Source organism: Zingiber officinale, chromosome 1B (genome assembly GCF_018446385.1).
Source record: "Zingiber officinale cultivar Zhangliang chromosome 1B, Zo_v1.1, whole genome shotgun sequence".
NCBI lineage: Eukaryota > Viridiplantae > Streptophyta > Magnoliopsida > Zingiberales > Zingiberaceae > Zingiber > Zingiber officinale.
In genome coordinates this window covers 43088561-43102142 of record NC_055986.1, presented here as the reverse complement: position 1 = coordinate 43102142, position 13582 = coordinate 43088561, and positions in this window count along the sequence as shown.

Sequence of the window (13582 nt, the reverse complement as noted above, 5' to 3'; positions counted from 1 at the left end):
GACGTTATTGAGCTCGCGAGTTTGGCTAACTCATCAGCTGCTTGATTTTCTGCTCTGGGTATCTTCTGGACAATAACTTCTCTAAAATCGGCTTTGAGCTTCTCGAAAGCTTCAGCGTAGAGCTTGAGCCGAGCACTATTGATTTCGAAGGTACCAGAGAGCTGCTTGTTGGAGTGTATACTGAAAGCCTAAGCTTTGTAAACATTCATTATGAATAAAGAATCACATTTGGTCAAATTGTCTACATTTGTTTGTAGTTGTTCATTTAATTTATATTGTAGATAACATAGTATGTGGTGTCACATACAGAAGATGATGTTATCAGTACCTTATAAATTATAAACAGTAGCTCACGACTAAAATGGAAAGGAACAAACCATTAGAAGGTCGTAGTGTAATTAGGTATTAGTTTATCTTGACTATATAATTACACTAGTACACTCAGAGTGTATTGAGTAGGACCATTAGAGGTCGTTTCTTTTATACTGACTTTATAAAGGAACAAAGACCTCAGTTATTATGGAAGTGTGCTCTTAATCCTAATATAATAACAAGCACATATGTTTGATATTTATTTCTTTAATTTATCAATGGGTGAGATTTAGTTCGATGAATCAATAAACCCGATAAGTTGGGAAATGGTATCACTTATAGTGTGTGTTGTTGATTATAGAAGGAAACTGTGTTCTAGAGATACTAGGTTGATAATGTCCCCAAGAGGAGCTCATAAGGATTGTCATGTTAAACCCTGCAGGTGGACTTAGTCCGACATGACGATAAGGTTGAGTGGTACTACTCTTGGACTTAGATATTAATTAAATGAGTTGTCAGTAACTCACTTAATTAATAGACATTCGATATCTTAAACACAGGGAGACTAACACACTCATAATAAGAAGGAGCCCAAAAATGTAATTTGGGATTGGTGCGGTAGTTCAATGATAGTTCTCTAGTGGAATGAATTATCATTGATAATATTAAGTTGTGTGTTCGGGGCGAACACGGGATGCTTAATTTTATCGGGAGACCAAAACCAATTCCTCCTCTCGGTCCCTATCGTAGCCTCTTATTTGTAGAGTTCTATACCCACCTATACCCACCTTCTATTCCCACCCAATAGGGGCCGGCCAAGCTAGCTTGGGAACAAGCTATGGCCGGCCTAGGTATGAATTTGGGTGGCCGGCCCTAGCTTGAACCCAAGCTAGTGGGGGCCGGCCAAATTAAATTAAAAAGGAATTTTAATTTTAATTTTTATTATGTGGAAGAAATAATTTATTAAAGAGAATTTAAATTAAAATATCTCTCTTATAAAAGATCTACAAAAGATTAAAGAAAGAGATTAGATCTCTTTCCTTATTTGTAGATTGGTGAGATATTTTATTTTCTCTTTAAAATTATTCACATGTTAATAAAATTAAAATTATAGAAATTTCCTTTTATTAACCATGAAGAGATTTTAAAGAGAAATTTTATTTTTTAAAATTTCCGGAAATAAATTAGGAAGTTTTAATTTGTTGATTGAAACTCTCCTAATTTGCTCTCTTGATGTGGCCGGCTATTAGAGATTAATTGGGGAAATATTATTTTATTTTTCTCAATTAAATCATGTCAAGGGAATTAAGGAAATTTTATTGTAATTAAATTTCCTAATTTGCCTAGGCCAAGGAATATAAAAGAAGGGGTGAGGGTGCCTTCACAAGACACAACCTCTATTGTTTTCTCTCCCTCTTTTGTTCCTTGGTGTGGCCGGCCATCATCTCTTCTCTTCTTCCTCTTTGTGGTGGCTGAAACTCTCTATTGCTTGGAGCTCTTGTGGAGGCCGGATACTACTTGGAGAAGAAGAAGAGGAAGCTTGCATCTCTTAGAGCTTGGTTGGTGGTTTTCTTCTTCCTTGGTGGAGCTTTCTTGTTTTGGCTGAACCTAGCTAGGAGGAGAAGAAGGTGCTTGGTGGTTTCTCATCTTGGAAGATCGTTGCCCACACAACGTCCGAGGTTAGAAGAGGAATACGGTAGAAGATCAAGAGGTTTTTCTACAAGGTATAACTAGTAGTTTTTCTTTTCGCATCATGCTAGTTATTTATGGAAATAATACCAAATACAAGAGGCTTACGTTCTAGAATTTCGAATATGTTTTTTCGATGTTGTGTTCTTTTATTTTTTCTTTTCCTTGTGATTTGATTGTTCTCTTTGGTTAACCTAAAGTTATTTTAGAAAATTAAATATTAGCTTTCTATAAAAGGTTTTGTCTAGTCGGTGGTGGTTGCTCCCATATCCAAGAAGGTCATGTGCCTCGCCACGTCAGTACTGGGAACCAATTATGGAAATTAATATTTAATGGAATTAATAACTTAAGGAGACTTGGGTCGAACGTGTTAAGTTCCGCAGGAGATCCAAGTCAAAACCTAAAAGAACAAATAGATTAAGTTTTGGATCAAACGTGTTAAGTTCCGCAGGCGATCCAAAATTTAATTTAAAAGAACACATGGTAATTAGGAAAAGGTTCAGACCTTTGTACAAAATTTTTGTACAGTGGAACCTATAGGTTTTCTGAGTAGCAACCAACAATTGGTATCAGAGCTAGGGTTTTGCCTCTGTGTATTTGGTATTTAGTTTAATTATGCACATGTCATACATAATTTAGGCAGGTTAATAGTAGGATGTGCTAACTTTGTGGATGCAGGATCCAACTATTATGACTTTTAGTTATTATGTGTGTGATTGGACCCTTGGACATGTCAAGGGCATTTATATGTGTGTGCATGATTGTATTAAAATACAGCAGGAGCTGTATTTAGTTTTATTAGGATTTTATTTTTGATCTAGATACATGTACATTCCTTTTATGGAATATAGGATCAAAAATGTAAAATTCTATTTATGTCGCGGATCGAATCTTGCAAAGCGTGGAACCTTCTAAGGACCAGAGGCGCAGCGGAACTAGGAGCAAGATGGATGCGACAGCTAGACCCGGTGGCGGTGACCAAATATGGCAGCAGCTTGGGATGACAACACACGGAGGACAACTAGAGATAAAAGTCATAGTAGTTGAAAATTAGTTTCTCTATTTATTGCTTTTATATTGTGCTGTGTGTGCATGTTAGTTTACAAGTAAAGTAGGCTAGCATAGTTAAAATTCCTCATTTATAAATAACTAAGTGGGAGAGAGAATTTTAAATAAATCTCATGGTCTCCATTACTGGTTTGTAAGTGATGCAAACAAGCTTGCGCGTTGGCTCTGAGTGCCTTCCTCCATAACGGATGAGCTTGTTTGCGGATCACTAGAACATACTTCCATTTTTGGATGACTATAGGAAATTAATTAAGAGCGTGTGATCTTCCCCATCGGAAGGGCACAATCTTATTAATGGACTTAGTGTCAAGTAATGGTATACACTTAGGCACGTCTAATAGTATCCTCCCCATCGGATTCACTGCTATTATTTGTGTGACCAAAGGAAACCAACTATTAATTTTATTTGTCAAAAAGATAGGTTGACAAAATAATAAAATTAATGGGTTATACCCTCCTTTTACAAATGTTGAATTTGTATACGTCCATACTATTGTGGCATACAAAATTCACGGTGTTTTAAGGTGTTAATTAATTTAAAATAGTATTGTTTGAGGAATCAATATTATTCTAAATTTAGAGTCCTGACCAAAGTTATTTTTGTGATTCTTAGGATGACTTTCAACCCATGTCCATCATACTTCAACAAAATAGACTTATTGGACCTAATTACATAGATTGGAAAAGGAACATGGACATTGTTCACTGCTGAAAGCTATAAATTTGTACTGACCTTGTCCCGATGCACCCACTGGTGAATCTACCCAAGAGGAGATTGAATATCATAAGAGATGGGTAAAGGCAGATGAGATGGCGCGGTGTTACATTTTGGCTTCAATGTCAAATGTATTGCAACATCAGCATCAAGATTTACCAACAGCTTATGATATTATGAACAATCTCAAGGAACTCTTTGGTCATCAGGATAGGGCTTCTAGACAAGAAGCTATGAGAAAGATAATGACAGCCACCATGCAAGAGGGTACTCCTGTAAGGGATCATATCCTAAAAATGATGGCTTATCTGAACGAGATACAGATCCTTGGAGGAGAAATTGATGGGGAAACCCAGATCGATATGATCCTCCAAACGCTACCTAGAAGTTTTGAGCAGTTCCGCCTGAACTATAATATGAATAAGAGGATTTATTCATTAGGGGAACTACTGACAGAACTTTAAGCAGCAGAAGGATTATTTCGTCATAATTCTCAAATTCACTTTGCTGAAAATGGTTCTACTTCTAAACCAAGAGGAAAGAAGAAGAAGAAACAAGCTGGCTCAGCAAAGAAAGTGAATAAATCTCATAGTACGGGATTTAAAGCTGGAGTGAAGAAGCCGAAGGGCAAGTGCTTCATCTGCAAGCAGGCAGGACATTGGAAGGCGGACTGTCCTCGTAGGAACCAAAACAAAGGTATATCTCATGCTCTAGTTGTTGAAACATGTTTAGCGGTGTTATCTACCAGCACCTGGTGTGTAGATACGGGAGCCACTGATCATGTCTGCAATTCCTTGCAGGGGTTCCAGGAAACCCGACGACTATCTGAAGGGGAGATTACCGTCTACATGGGCAATGCTACTAAGGTGGCAGCTGTTGCAGTGGGAGACGTCTACTTATCTTTTAGTAGAAATAAAAATTTGATTTTAAGAAATTGTCTTTATGTACCCAGTTTTAGAAAGAATTTAATTTCGGTTTCTAAACTGTTTTTAGATGGATATTCGGTTTCTTTCATATGATGTAGTTATTAAAAGAAATAAAGTGATTATCTGTTCCGGTGCATTAGTTGGCAATTTGTATACTTTAAATCAATTTCTTCCACAAAGCAAAACATGGAAATTTATAACTCATCTTCTAATTCTAATAAGAGAAAAGAACCTTCGAAATGAACCAAGCATATCTTTGGCATCTAAGGCTTGGTCATATTAACTTAAGTAGGATTCAGAGGCTTATAGCCAATGGACTTTTGAGTTCATTAGAGTTGGAAAATTTTCCAACTTGTGATGCTTAGAAGGTAAAATGACCAAAAGGTCGTTCAAGGCCAAGGGTATAGAGCCGAAGAAGTGTTAGAATTGGTTCACTCCGATTTGTGTGGTCCTATGTCTGTCCAAGCGAGAGGAGGTTTTGAATATTTTGTCTCTTTCATGGACGATTATTCAAGATATGGATACATTTACCTAATGCGCCGCAAGTGCTTTGATAAGTTCAAAGAATACAAGGCTGATGTGGAGAAACGATTAGGTAAAAGTATCAAGACACTACGATCGATCGTGGTGGCGAATACCTCTTAGGAGAGTTTAGGAATTACTTATCGGAGGTGGGATTCAATCCCAAATTGTGCACTGGAACACCCCAGCAGAATGGTGTGGCGAGCGAAGGAATAGGACTCTTATGGAGATGGTTAGATCGATAATGAGTTATTGAATTGCCAAATTCGTTTTGGGGATATGCTCTGGAAACGAGTACGTTCTGAACTTAGTACCTTCTAAATCGGTTTCTTCTACTCCCATAGAATTGTGGAATGGGCGAAAACCCAGTCTAAGACATTCGGATTTGGGGTAGTCCGACACATGTGCTAAAACCAGATGATAAGTTAGAATCTCGTATGAAGTTCGCGTGTTTGTAGGATATCCCAAAGGAGCGAAAGGAGGTTTATTTTATAGTCCTAAAGACGGAAGGTCATTGTTAGTACCAATGCCCGCTTTTAGAAGAAGACTATATAATGGATCACAAGCCCGATAGTAAAGTTGTTTTAGAAGAACTTAAAGAGGACATGTCTACTTCAAGTTCAAGATGAAGTACCACAAGAGCCGCAACACGTGTCACACATGATACACAACCAGACGATGCCTCGTCGTAGTGGGAGGGTTGTAAAGCGACTGATAGATTCATGTTTTGGGAGAGTCTTGGACTTGATCCGGGTAAACATGAACCTGATCCTGAACATATGATGAAGCACTCCAAGATATAGATCAACATCTTGGCAAAAGGCAATGAATTCGAAATAGAGTCTATGTACTCTAATAAGGTCAGGAGCTTAGAACCACTGATGGTATAAAAGCCGTTGGATGCAAGTGGATCTACAAAGGAAAAGAGGACGGAGAAGGTAGAAACCTTGCTAGGCTTGTTGCGAAGTACACTCGAGAAAGGGAAATCGATTATGAGAAACCTTTTCACGGTAGCTATGCTTAAGTCTATCCGGATACTCTTATCCATTCCTGCTCATATGGATTATGAGATTTGGCAAATGGATGTCAAGACACTTTCCTTAATGGAAGTCTTGAAGAAAACATCCATATGAAGCAACGAGAAGGGTTATTGAAAAAGGCAAGAGCATCTAGTGTGCAAGCTCAATCGGTCCATTTATGGACTAAAGCAAGCTTCAAGATCTTGGAACATCCGGTTTAATGAAGTAATCCGGTCATATGGGTTTATTCAAAGTCCGGATGAGTCTTGTGTATATAAGAAGTGTAACGGAAACGTGGTGGTATTTCTTGTACTATCGTAGATGATATTTTGTTAATTGGCAACAATGTCAAGGTATTATCAGGCGTAAGGGTATGGTTGTCCAAACAATTTGATATGAAGGACTTAGGAGATTGTGCACATATTCTTGGGATCAAAGTTATAAGGGATCGTAAGAAAAGAATGTTGTGTCTATCCCAAGCTTCATATATAGATATAATCCTTGCTCGTTTTAGCATGCAGAATTCAAGAAAGGTTTCTTACCTTTTAGACATGGAGTAGCTCTATCTAAAGAGATGTCTCCAAAGACATCGAAAGAGATAGAGGACATGAAAGCAGTTCCTTATGCTTCAGTTGTAGGAAGCCTAATGTATGCAATGCTATGTACGAGACCCGATATCTGTTTTGCTGTGGGCATGGTCAGTAGATATCGAGTAATCCTGGCGGTAAAGCATATATTGAAGTACGAGAAGGACTAGAGATTATATGCTAGTTTACCAAGCGGACGATCTGCTCCCTGTGGGTTACATTGATTTTCAATCAGATAGGGATAACAGTAAGTCTACATCGGGCTATGTGTTTACTTTAGGAGGTGGAGCCATTTCATGGAGGAGTGTTAAGCGAAATCGTTTGGACTCAACCATGGAAGGAGTATGTAGCGACCTCAAGCGGCTAAAGAAGCGGTATGGCTCGGGAACTTTCTAATGGACTTAGATGTGATTCTGGTTTGCCCAAAATCATCACAATTTATTGTGATAATAGCGGTGTTGCAAACTCGAAGGAACCACGAGCTCATAAGGCAAGTAAACATATAGAGCGCAAGTACCACCTGATATATCGTGAGCGAGGAGAAGTTGTCATCGCCAAGATTGCATCGGCGGATAACCTGGGAGATCCTTTCACTAAGGCCCTTAAGTGAAGCTTTCGATCGGCATGTGGAGGTAATGGGAATCGGATGTATGGTAGAAGATATGGCCTTAGTCATTAGTATAAGTGGGAGATTGTTGGAGTGTATACTGAAAGTCTAAGCTTTGTAAACATTCATTATGAATAAAGAATCACATTTGGTCAAATTGTCTACATTTGTTTGTAGTTGTTCATTTAATTTATATTGTAGATAACATAGTATGTGGTGTCACATACAGAAGATGATGTTATCAGTACCTTATAAATTATAAACAGTAGCTCACGACTAAAATGGAAAGGAACAAACCATTAGAAGGTCGTAGTGTAATTAGGTATTAGTTTATCTTGACTATATAATTACACTAGTACACTCAGAGTGTATTGAGTAGGACCATTAGAGGTCGTTTCTTTTATACTGACTTTATAAAGGAACAAAGACCTCAGTTATTATGGAAGTGTGTGCTCTTAATCCTAATATAATAACAAGCACATATGTTTGATATTTATTTCTTTAATTTATCAATGGGTGAGATTTAGTTCGATGAATCAATAAACCCGATAAGTTGGGAAATGGTATCACTTATAGTGTGTGTTGTTGATTATAGAAGGAAACTGTGTTCTAGAGATACTAGGTTGATAATGTCCCCAAGAGAAGCTCATAAGGATTGTCATGTTAAACCCTGCAGGTGGACTTAGTCCGACATGACGATAAGGTTGAGTGGTACTACTCTTGGACTTAGATATTAATTAAATGAGTTGTCAGTAACTCACTTAATTAATGGACATTCGATATCTTAAACACAGGGAGACTAACACACTCATAATAAGAAGGAGCCCAAAAATGTAATTTGGGATTGGTGCGGTAGTTCAATGATAGTTCTCTAGTGGAATGAATTATCATTGATAATATTAAGTTGTGTGTTCGAGGCGAACACGGGATACTTAATTTTATCGGGAGACCAAAATCAATTCCTCCACTCGGTCCCTATCGTAGCCTCTTATTTGTAGAGTTCTATACCCACCTATACCCACCTTCTATTCCCACCCAATAGGGGCCGGCCAAGCTAGCTTGGGAACAAGCTAGGGTCGGTATAAGATTGGGTGGCCGGCCCTAGCTTGAACCCAAGCTAGTGGGGGCCGGCCAAATTAAATTAAAAAGAAATTTAATTTTAATTTTTATTATGTGGAAGAAATAATTTATTAAAGAGAATTTAAATTAAAATATCTCTCTTATAAAAGGACTACAAAAGATTAAAGAAAGAGATTAGATCTCTTTCCTTATTTGTAGATTGGTGAGATATTTTATTTTCTCTTTAAAATTATTCACATGTTAATAAAATTAAAATTATAGAAATTTCCTTTTATTAACCATGAAGAGATTTTAAAGAGAAATTTTATTTTTTAAAATTTCCGGAAACAAATTAGGAAGTTTTAATTTGTTGATTGAAACTCTCCTAATTTGCTCTCTTGATGTGACCGGCTATTAGAGATTAATTGGGGAAATATTATTTTATTTTTCTCAATTAAATCATGTCAAGGGAATTAAGGAAATTTTATTGTAATTAAATTTCCTAATTTTCCTAGGCCAAGGAATATAAAAGAAGGGGTGAGGGTGCCTTCACAAGACACAACCTCTATTGTTTTCTCTCCCTCTTTTGTTCCTTGGTGTGGTCGGCCATCATCTCTTCTCTTCTTCCTCTTTGTGGTGGCCGAAACTCTCTATTGCTTGGAGCTCTTGTGGAGGCCGGATACTACTTGGAGAAGAAGGAGAGGAAGCTTGCATCTCTTAGAGCTTGGTTGGTGGTTTTCTTCTTCCTTGGTGGAGCTTTCTTGTTTTGGCCGAACCTAGCTAGGAGGAGAAGAAGGTGCTTGGTGGTTTCTCATCTTGAAAGATCGTTGCCCACACAACGTCCGAGGTTAGAAGAGGAATACGGTAGAAGATCAAGAGGTTTTTCTACAAGGTATAACTAGTAGTTTTTCTTTCCGCATCATGCTAGTTATTTATGGAAATAATACCAAATACAAGAGGCTTACGTTCTAGAATTTCGAATATGTTTTTTCGATGTTGTGTTCTTTTGTTTTTTCTTTTCCTTGTGATTTGATTGTTCTCTTTGGTTAACCTAAAGTTATTTTAGGAAATTAAATATTAGCTTTCTATAAAAGGTTTTGTCTAGTCGGTGGTGGTTGCTCCCATATCCAAGAAGGTCATGTGCCTCGCCACGTCAGTACTGGGAACCAATTATGGAAATTAATATTTAATGGAATTAATAACTTAAGGAGACTTGGGTCGAACGTGTTAAGTTCCGCAGGAGATCCAAGTTAAAACCTAAAAGAACAAATAGATTAAGTTTTGGATCAAAAGTGTTAAGTTCCGCAGGCGATCCAAAATTTAATTTAAAAGAACACATGGTAGCTAGGAAAAGGTTCAGACCTTTGTACAAAATTTTTGTACAGTGGAACCTATAGGTTTTCCGAGTAGCAACCAACACTGCTGAGCGGCCAGCTGCGAATCCGAGTGGAGTGTTACCCGACCGGCTTCCACATGCCGGGCAGCCTGCAAGCCAGCTATGAGGGCCTCATACTCTGCTTCATTGTTGGTAGCTTTATGAGGGGCAGTCGCCACTTGACTGTTGATGAAGACCCCGGTTTTAGGTCGCCTCTCGACCATTGATGAAGAATATGCGAAGACTCGAGTTTAAGGTCGCCGCTCGACAGCTGCGGGAGACACACGTTTAACGTCGCTGCTCTATGATTTAAGGTAGACCCGTGTTTAACGTCATCGCTCGACGATTTGATGTTGACTAGGGTTTAAGATCGTCGCTCGACCGCTGATGGAGACAAGAGTTTAATGTCGTAGCTCGACGGTTTGAAGTAGACTCGCGTTTAACGTCACCACTCGACGATTTGATGTAGACCTACATTTAACGTCGCCGCTTGACGGTCTGATGTAGACCCGCATTTAACGTTGTCGTTCGACGGTTTGATGTAGACCCGTATTTGATGTTGTCGCTCGACGGTTTGATGTAGACTAGGGTTTAAGGTCGCCGCTCAACCAATGATTGGAGACAAGAGTTTAACATCGCCGCTCGATGGTCAGTGGAGACAAGGTTTTAACGTCGCCGCTCGATGGTTAGTGGAGACAAGGTTTTAACGTCGTCGCTCGACGATTGGTGGAGATGCGCTTGACGCCTTTGCTTTTTTATTCAAACTTTGCCCTGCTTTCGGTAAACATACAACAGATACAAAGTACAGGATTCACTTGTGCACCTCTTAGCCAGCCTTATAGGGTTGAAGATGGTTTGTGCTCCATGGCCTCTCGAGCTGCCTTCCCTCTTCGTCTTCCAAATAGTAGGCGCCCAAACGAAGCTTCTGTACGACCTTGAACAGACCTGGCCATGGTGCCTCGAGCTTGGCAACATCGCCGACCGGCTTCACCTTTCTTCCAGGCAAGGTTGCTGACATGGAAGGACCTCAAGATCACTCGCCTGTTATAGTTCTGCTTCATTCGCTGTCGGTACGCCGTTAGCCGAACGACGGCTTTTACCCGCGCTTCATCCACCAAGTCGAGCTCCATCAGCCTCTGTTCGGCGTTTCCTCTGTCGTAGAGCTGCACCCGATCAGATTCTACTACAACCTCCACGAGGACCACTGCCTCACTGTCGTATACCAATTGGAATGGGGGTACGCCGGTCGCCTCCTTAGGAGTTATGCGTAGAGCCCACAACACACTGGGGAGCTCATCGACCCAGCTGCCTCCCACATGGTCGAGCCAAGCACGCAAGACTCTAAGGATCTCCCGATTGGTGACTTCGGCCTGCCCGTGCCCTGAGGGTAAGCTACCGAGGTGAAGGCTTGTTGGATGTCATAGCCTTCACACCATTCTCTGAGTCCCCGGCCAGCGAACTACCTTCCGTTGTTGGATATGAGCAAGCGTGGAATGCCAAACCGAAAAATGATGTTCTGCCACACGAACTTAATGACCATCTGCTCGGTGATTTTTGTCAGCGGCTCGGCTTCTACCTACTTCGAGAAATAGTCCACCGCCACGAGTAGAAACTTCTGTTGACCGGTCGCCATAGGGAAAGTCCCGAAGATGTCCATGCCCCATTGGTCGAACGTGCATGATACCGTGGATGCTTTCATTTCCTCGGTTGGTCGATGCGACATCTTGTGATACTTCTGGCAAGATAGGCAAGTGGTCATCGTCTGAGCGGCGTCTTCTTAGAGGGTCAGCTAGAAATATCCAGCCAGAAGTATTTTTCGGGCTAACGCACGACCGCCCGGATGGCCTCCGTAAGAGCCTTGGTGCACCTCCTTCAGAATATACTCGACGTCCTCCGATCTGACGCACTTGAGGAGGAGCCGGGAGAAGGCTCTCTTGTAGAGTTGGTCGCTGATCAAAGTGAACCACTCGGCCCTCTTTTTCAATAAGTGGGCCGCCTCCAGATTGGAGGGTGTAGTTCCCGAACGCAGAAACTCCATCAGGGTTGTCCTCCAGTCACTTGGGAAGGTTATTCCCTCCATTCAGTCAATGTGTGCCACTAGTGAGACTTGTTCGATCGGTTGACCAATAACGATCGGCATTATATGACTGTCCAATTTCGCTAACTCATCAACCGCCTAATTTTTTGCTCGGGGGATCTTCTGTATAATAACCTCCCGGAAGTCAGCCTTCAGTTTCTCGAAAGCCTCTGCATAGAGCCTCAGCCGAGCGTTGCTTATCTTGAACGTCCCAGATAGATGCTAGGCGGCGAGATGGGAATATGAGTGGATGAGGACTTTAACTGCCTCCACGTGCCGAGCTGCCTTCAGGCCGGCTATCAACACCTCATACTTTATTTCATTATTTGTGGCTCAGTAGTCCAGTCGAATGAACAACTGCATCCGATCCTCCCATGGTGAGATAAGTAATATGTCGATCACGTTGCCCTGCCGAGTAGATGAGCCGTCCACATAGATCCTCCATGTTGCTGCCAGCTCATCACTCTGGACTTCTATGACAAAATCTGCTAAGCCTTGAACCTTGATTGTCGCTCGGGGTTGATACTGAATATCAAACTTGCTCAACTTGGTTGTCCATTTGATTAGGCTCCCCGATGCCTCTGGGTTGAGAAGAACTCATCCCAGGGCATTGTTTGTCAGCACGATGATCGTGTGCGCTAGAAAATAAGGACGAAGCCTCCGGGTCACTAGAATCAAAGCGTATGCAAGTTTTTCAAGACCGGTGTAGCGGGATTCAGCATCCTTCAATATATGGCTCAAAAAATATACAGGTTATTGATCTTGATCGTTCTGCTTAACTAGAGTCGACCCAACTACATGCTTATTGGATGACAAATAGATCCAGAGTGGCTCACCCACTACCGGCTTATCTAATACAGGCAGGGAGTTTAAATATTCCTTCAGCTCCTCCAGCGCCCGGTCGCACTCGACATCCTATTAGAATTTTATGGCTCGGCGAAGCACCTTGAAGAACGGCAAGCTCCAATCGGACGACTTGGATATGAACCTAGATAGTGTCGTAATCCGACCGGTCAGCCTCTGCGCTTCCTTCAAGTTCTGAGGTGGTGACATATCTTGCAAAGCTTTGACTTTGCTTGGGTTGACTTCAATGCCCCACTCGGTGATGATGTAGCCCAGGAAGCGTCCGCTCTTTACGCCAAACAGATATTTGCTCGGGTTTAGCTTGATTCCATATGTCCTCAGCGTCCGGCAAGTCTCGTTGATATCTGTGCATAGGTCAGCGACTTGGAGGGATTTAATTAGTATGTCGTTGACGTATACCTCCATATTACGGTCGATCTACCGTCAGACCACTTATTCATTAGCCTCTGGTAGGTGGCTCCGGTGTTCTTTAGTCCGAATGGCATGACATTGTATTAGTATGTTCTGTCGGTCGTAATGAAGATGACCTTCTCTTGATCCTCGTGGGCGAGCGACACTTGGTGATATCCTTGATACGCGTCGAACATGCAGATCAGCTCGCAGCCCGTCGTTGAGTCCACCATTTGATCTATCCTGGGTAGCGAATAGAAGTCCTTTGGGCAAGCCTTGTTAAGATCGTGGAAGTCGATGCAGACCCGCTACTTAATGTCCAGCTTGGAGACTAGCGCAACATTGGCTAGTCAGCTCGTGAATTGGACTTCC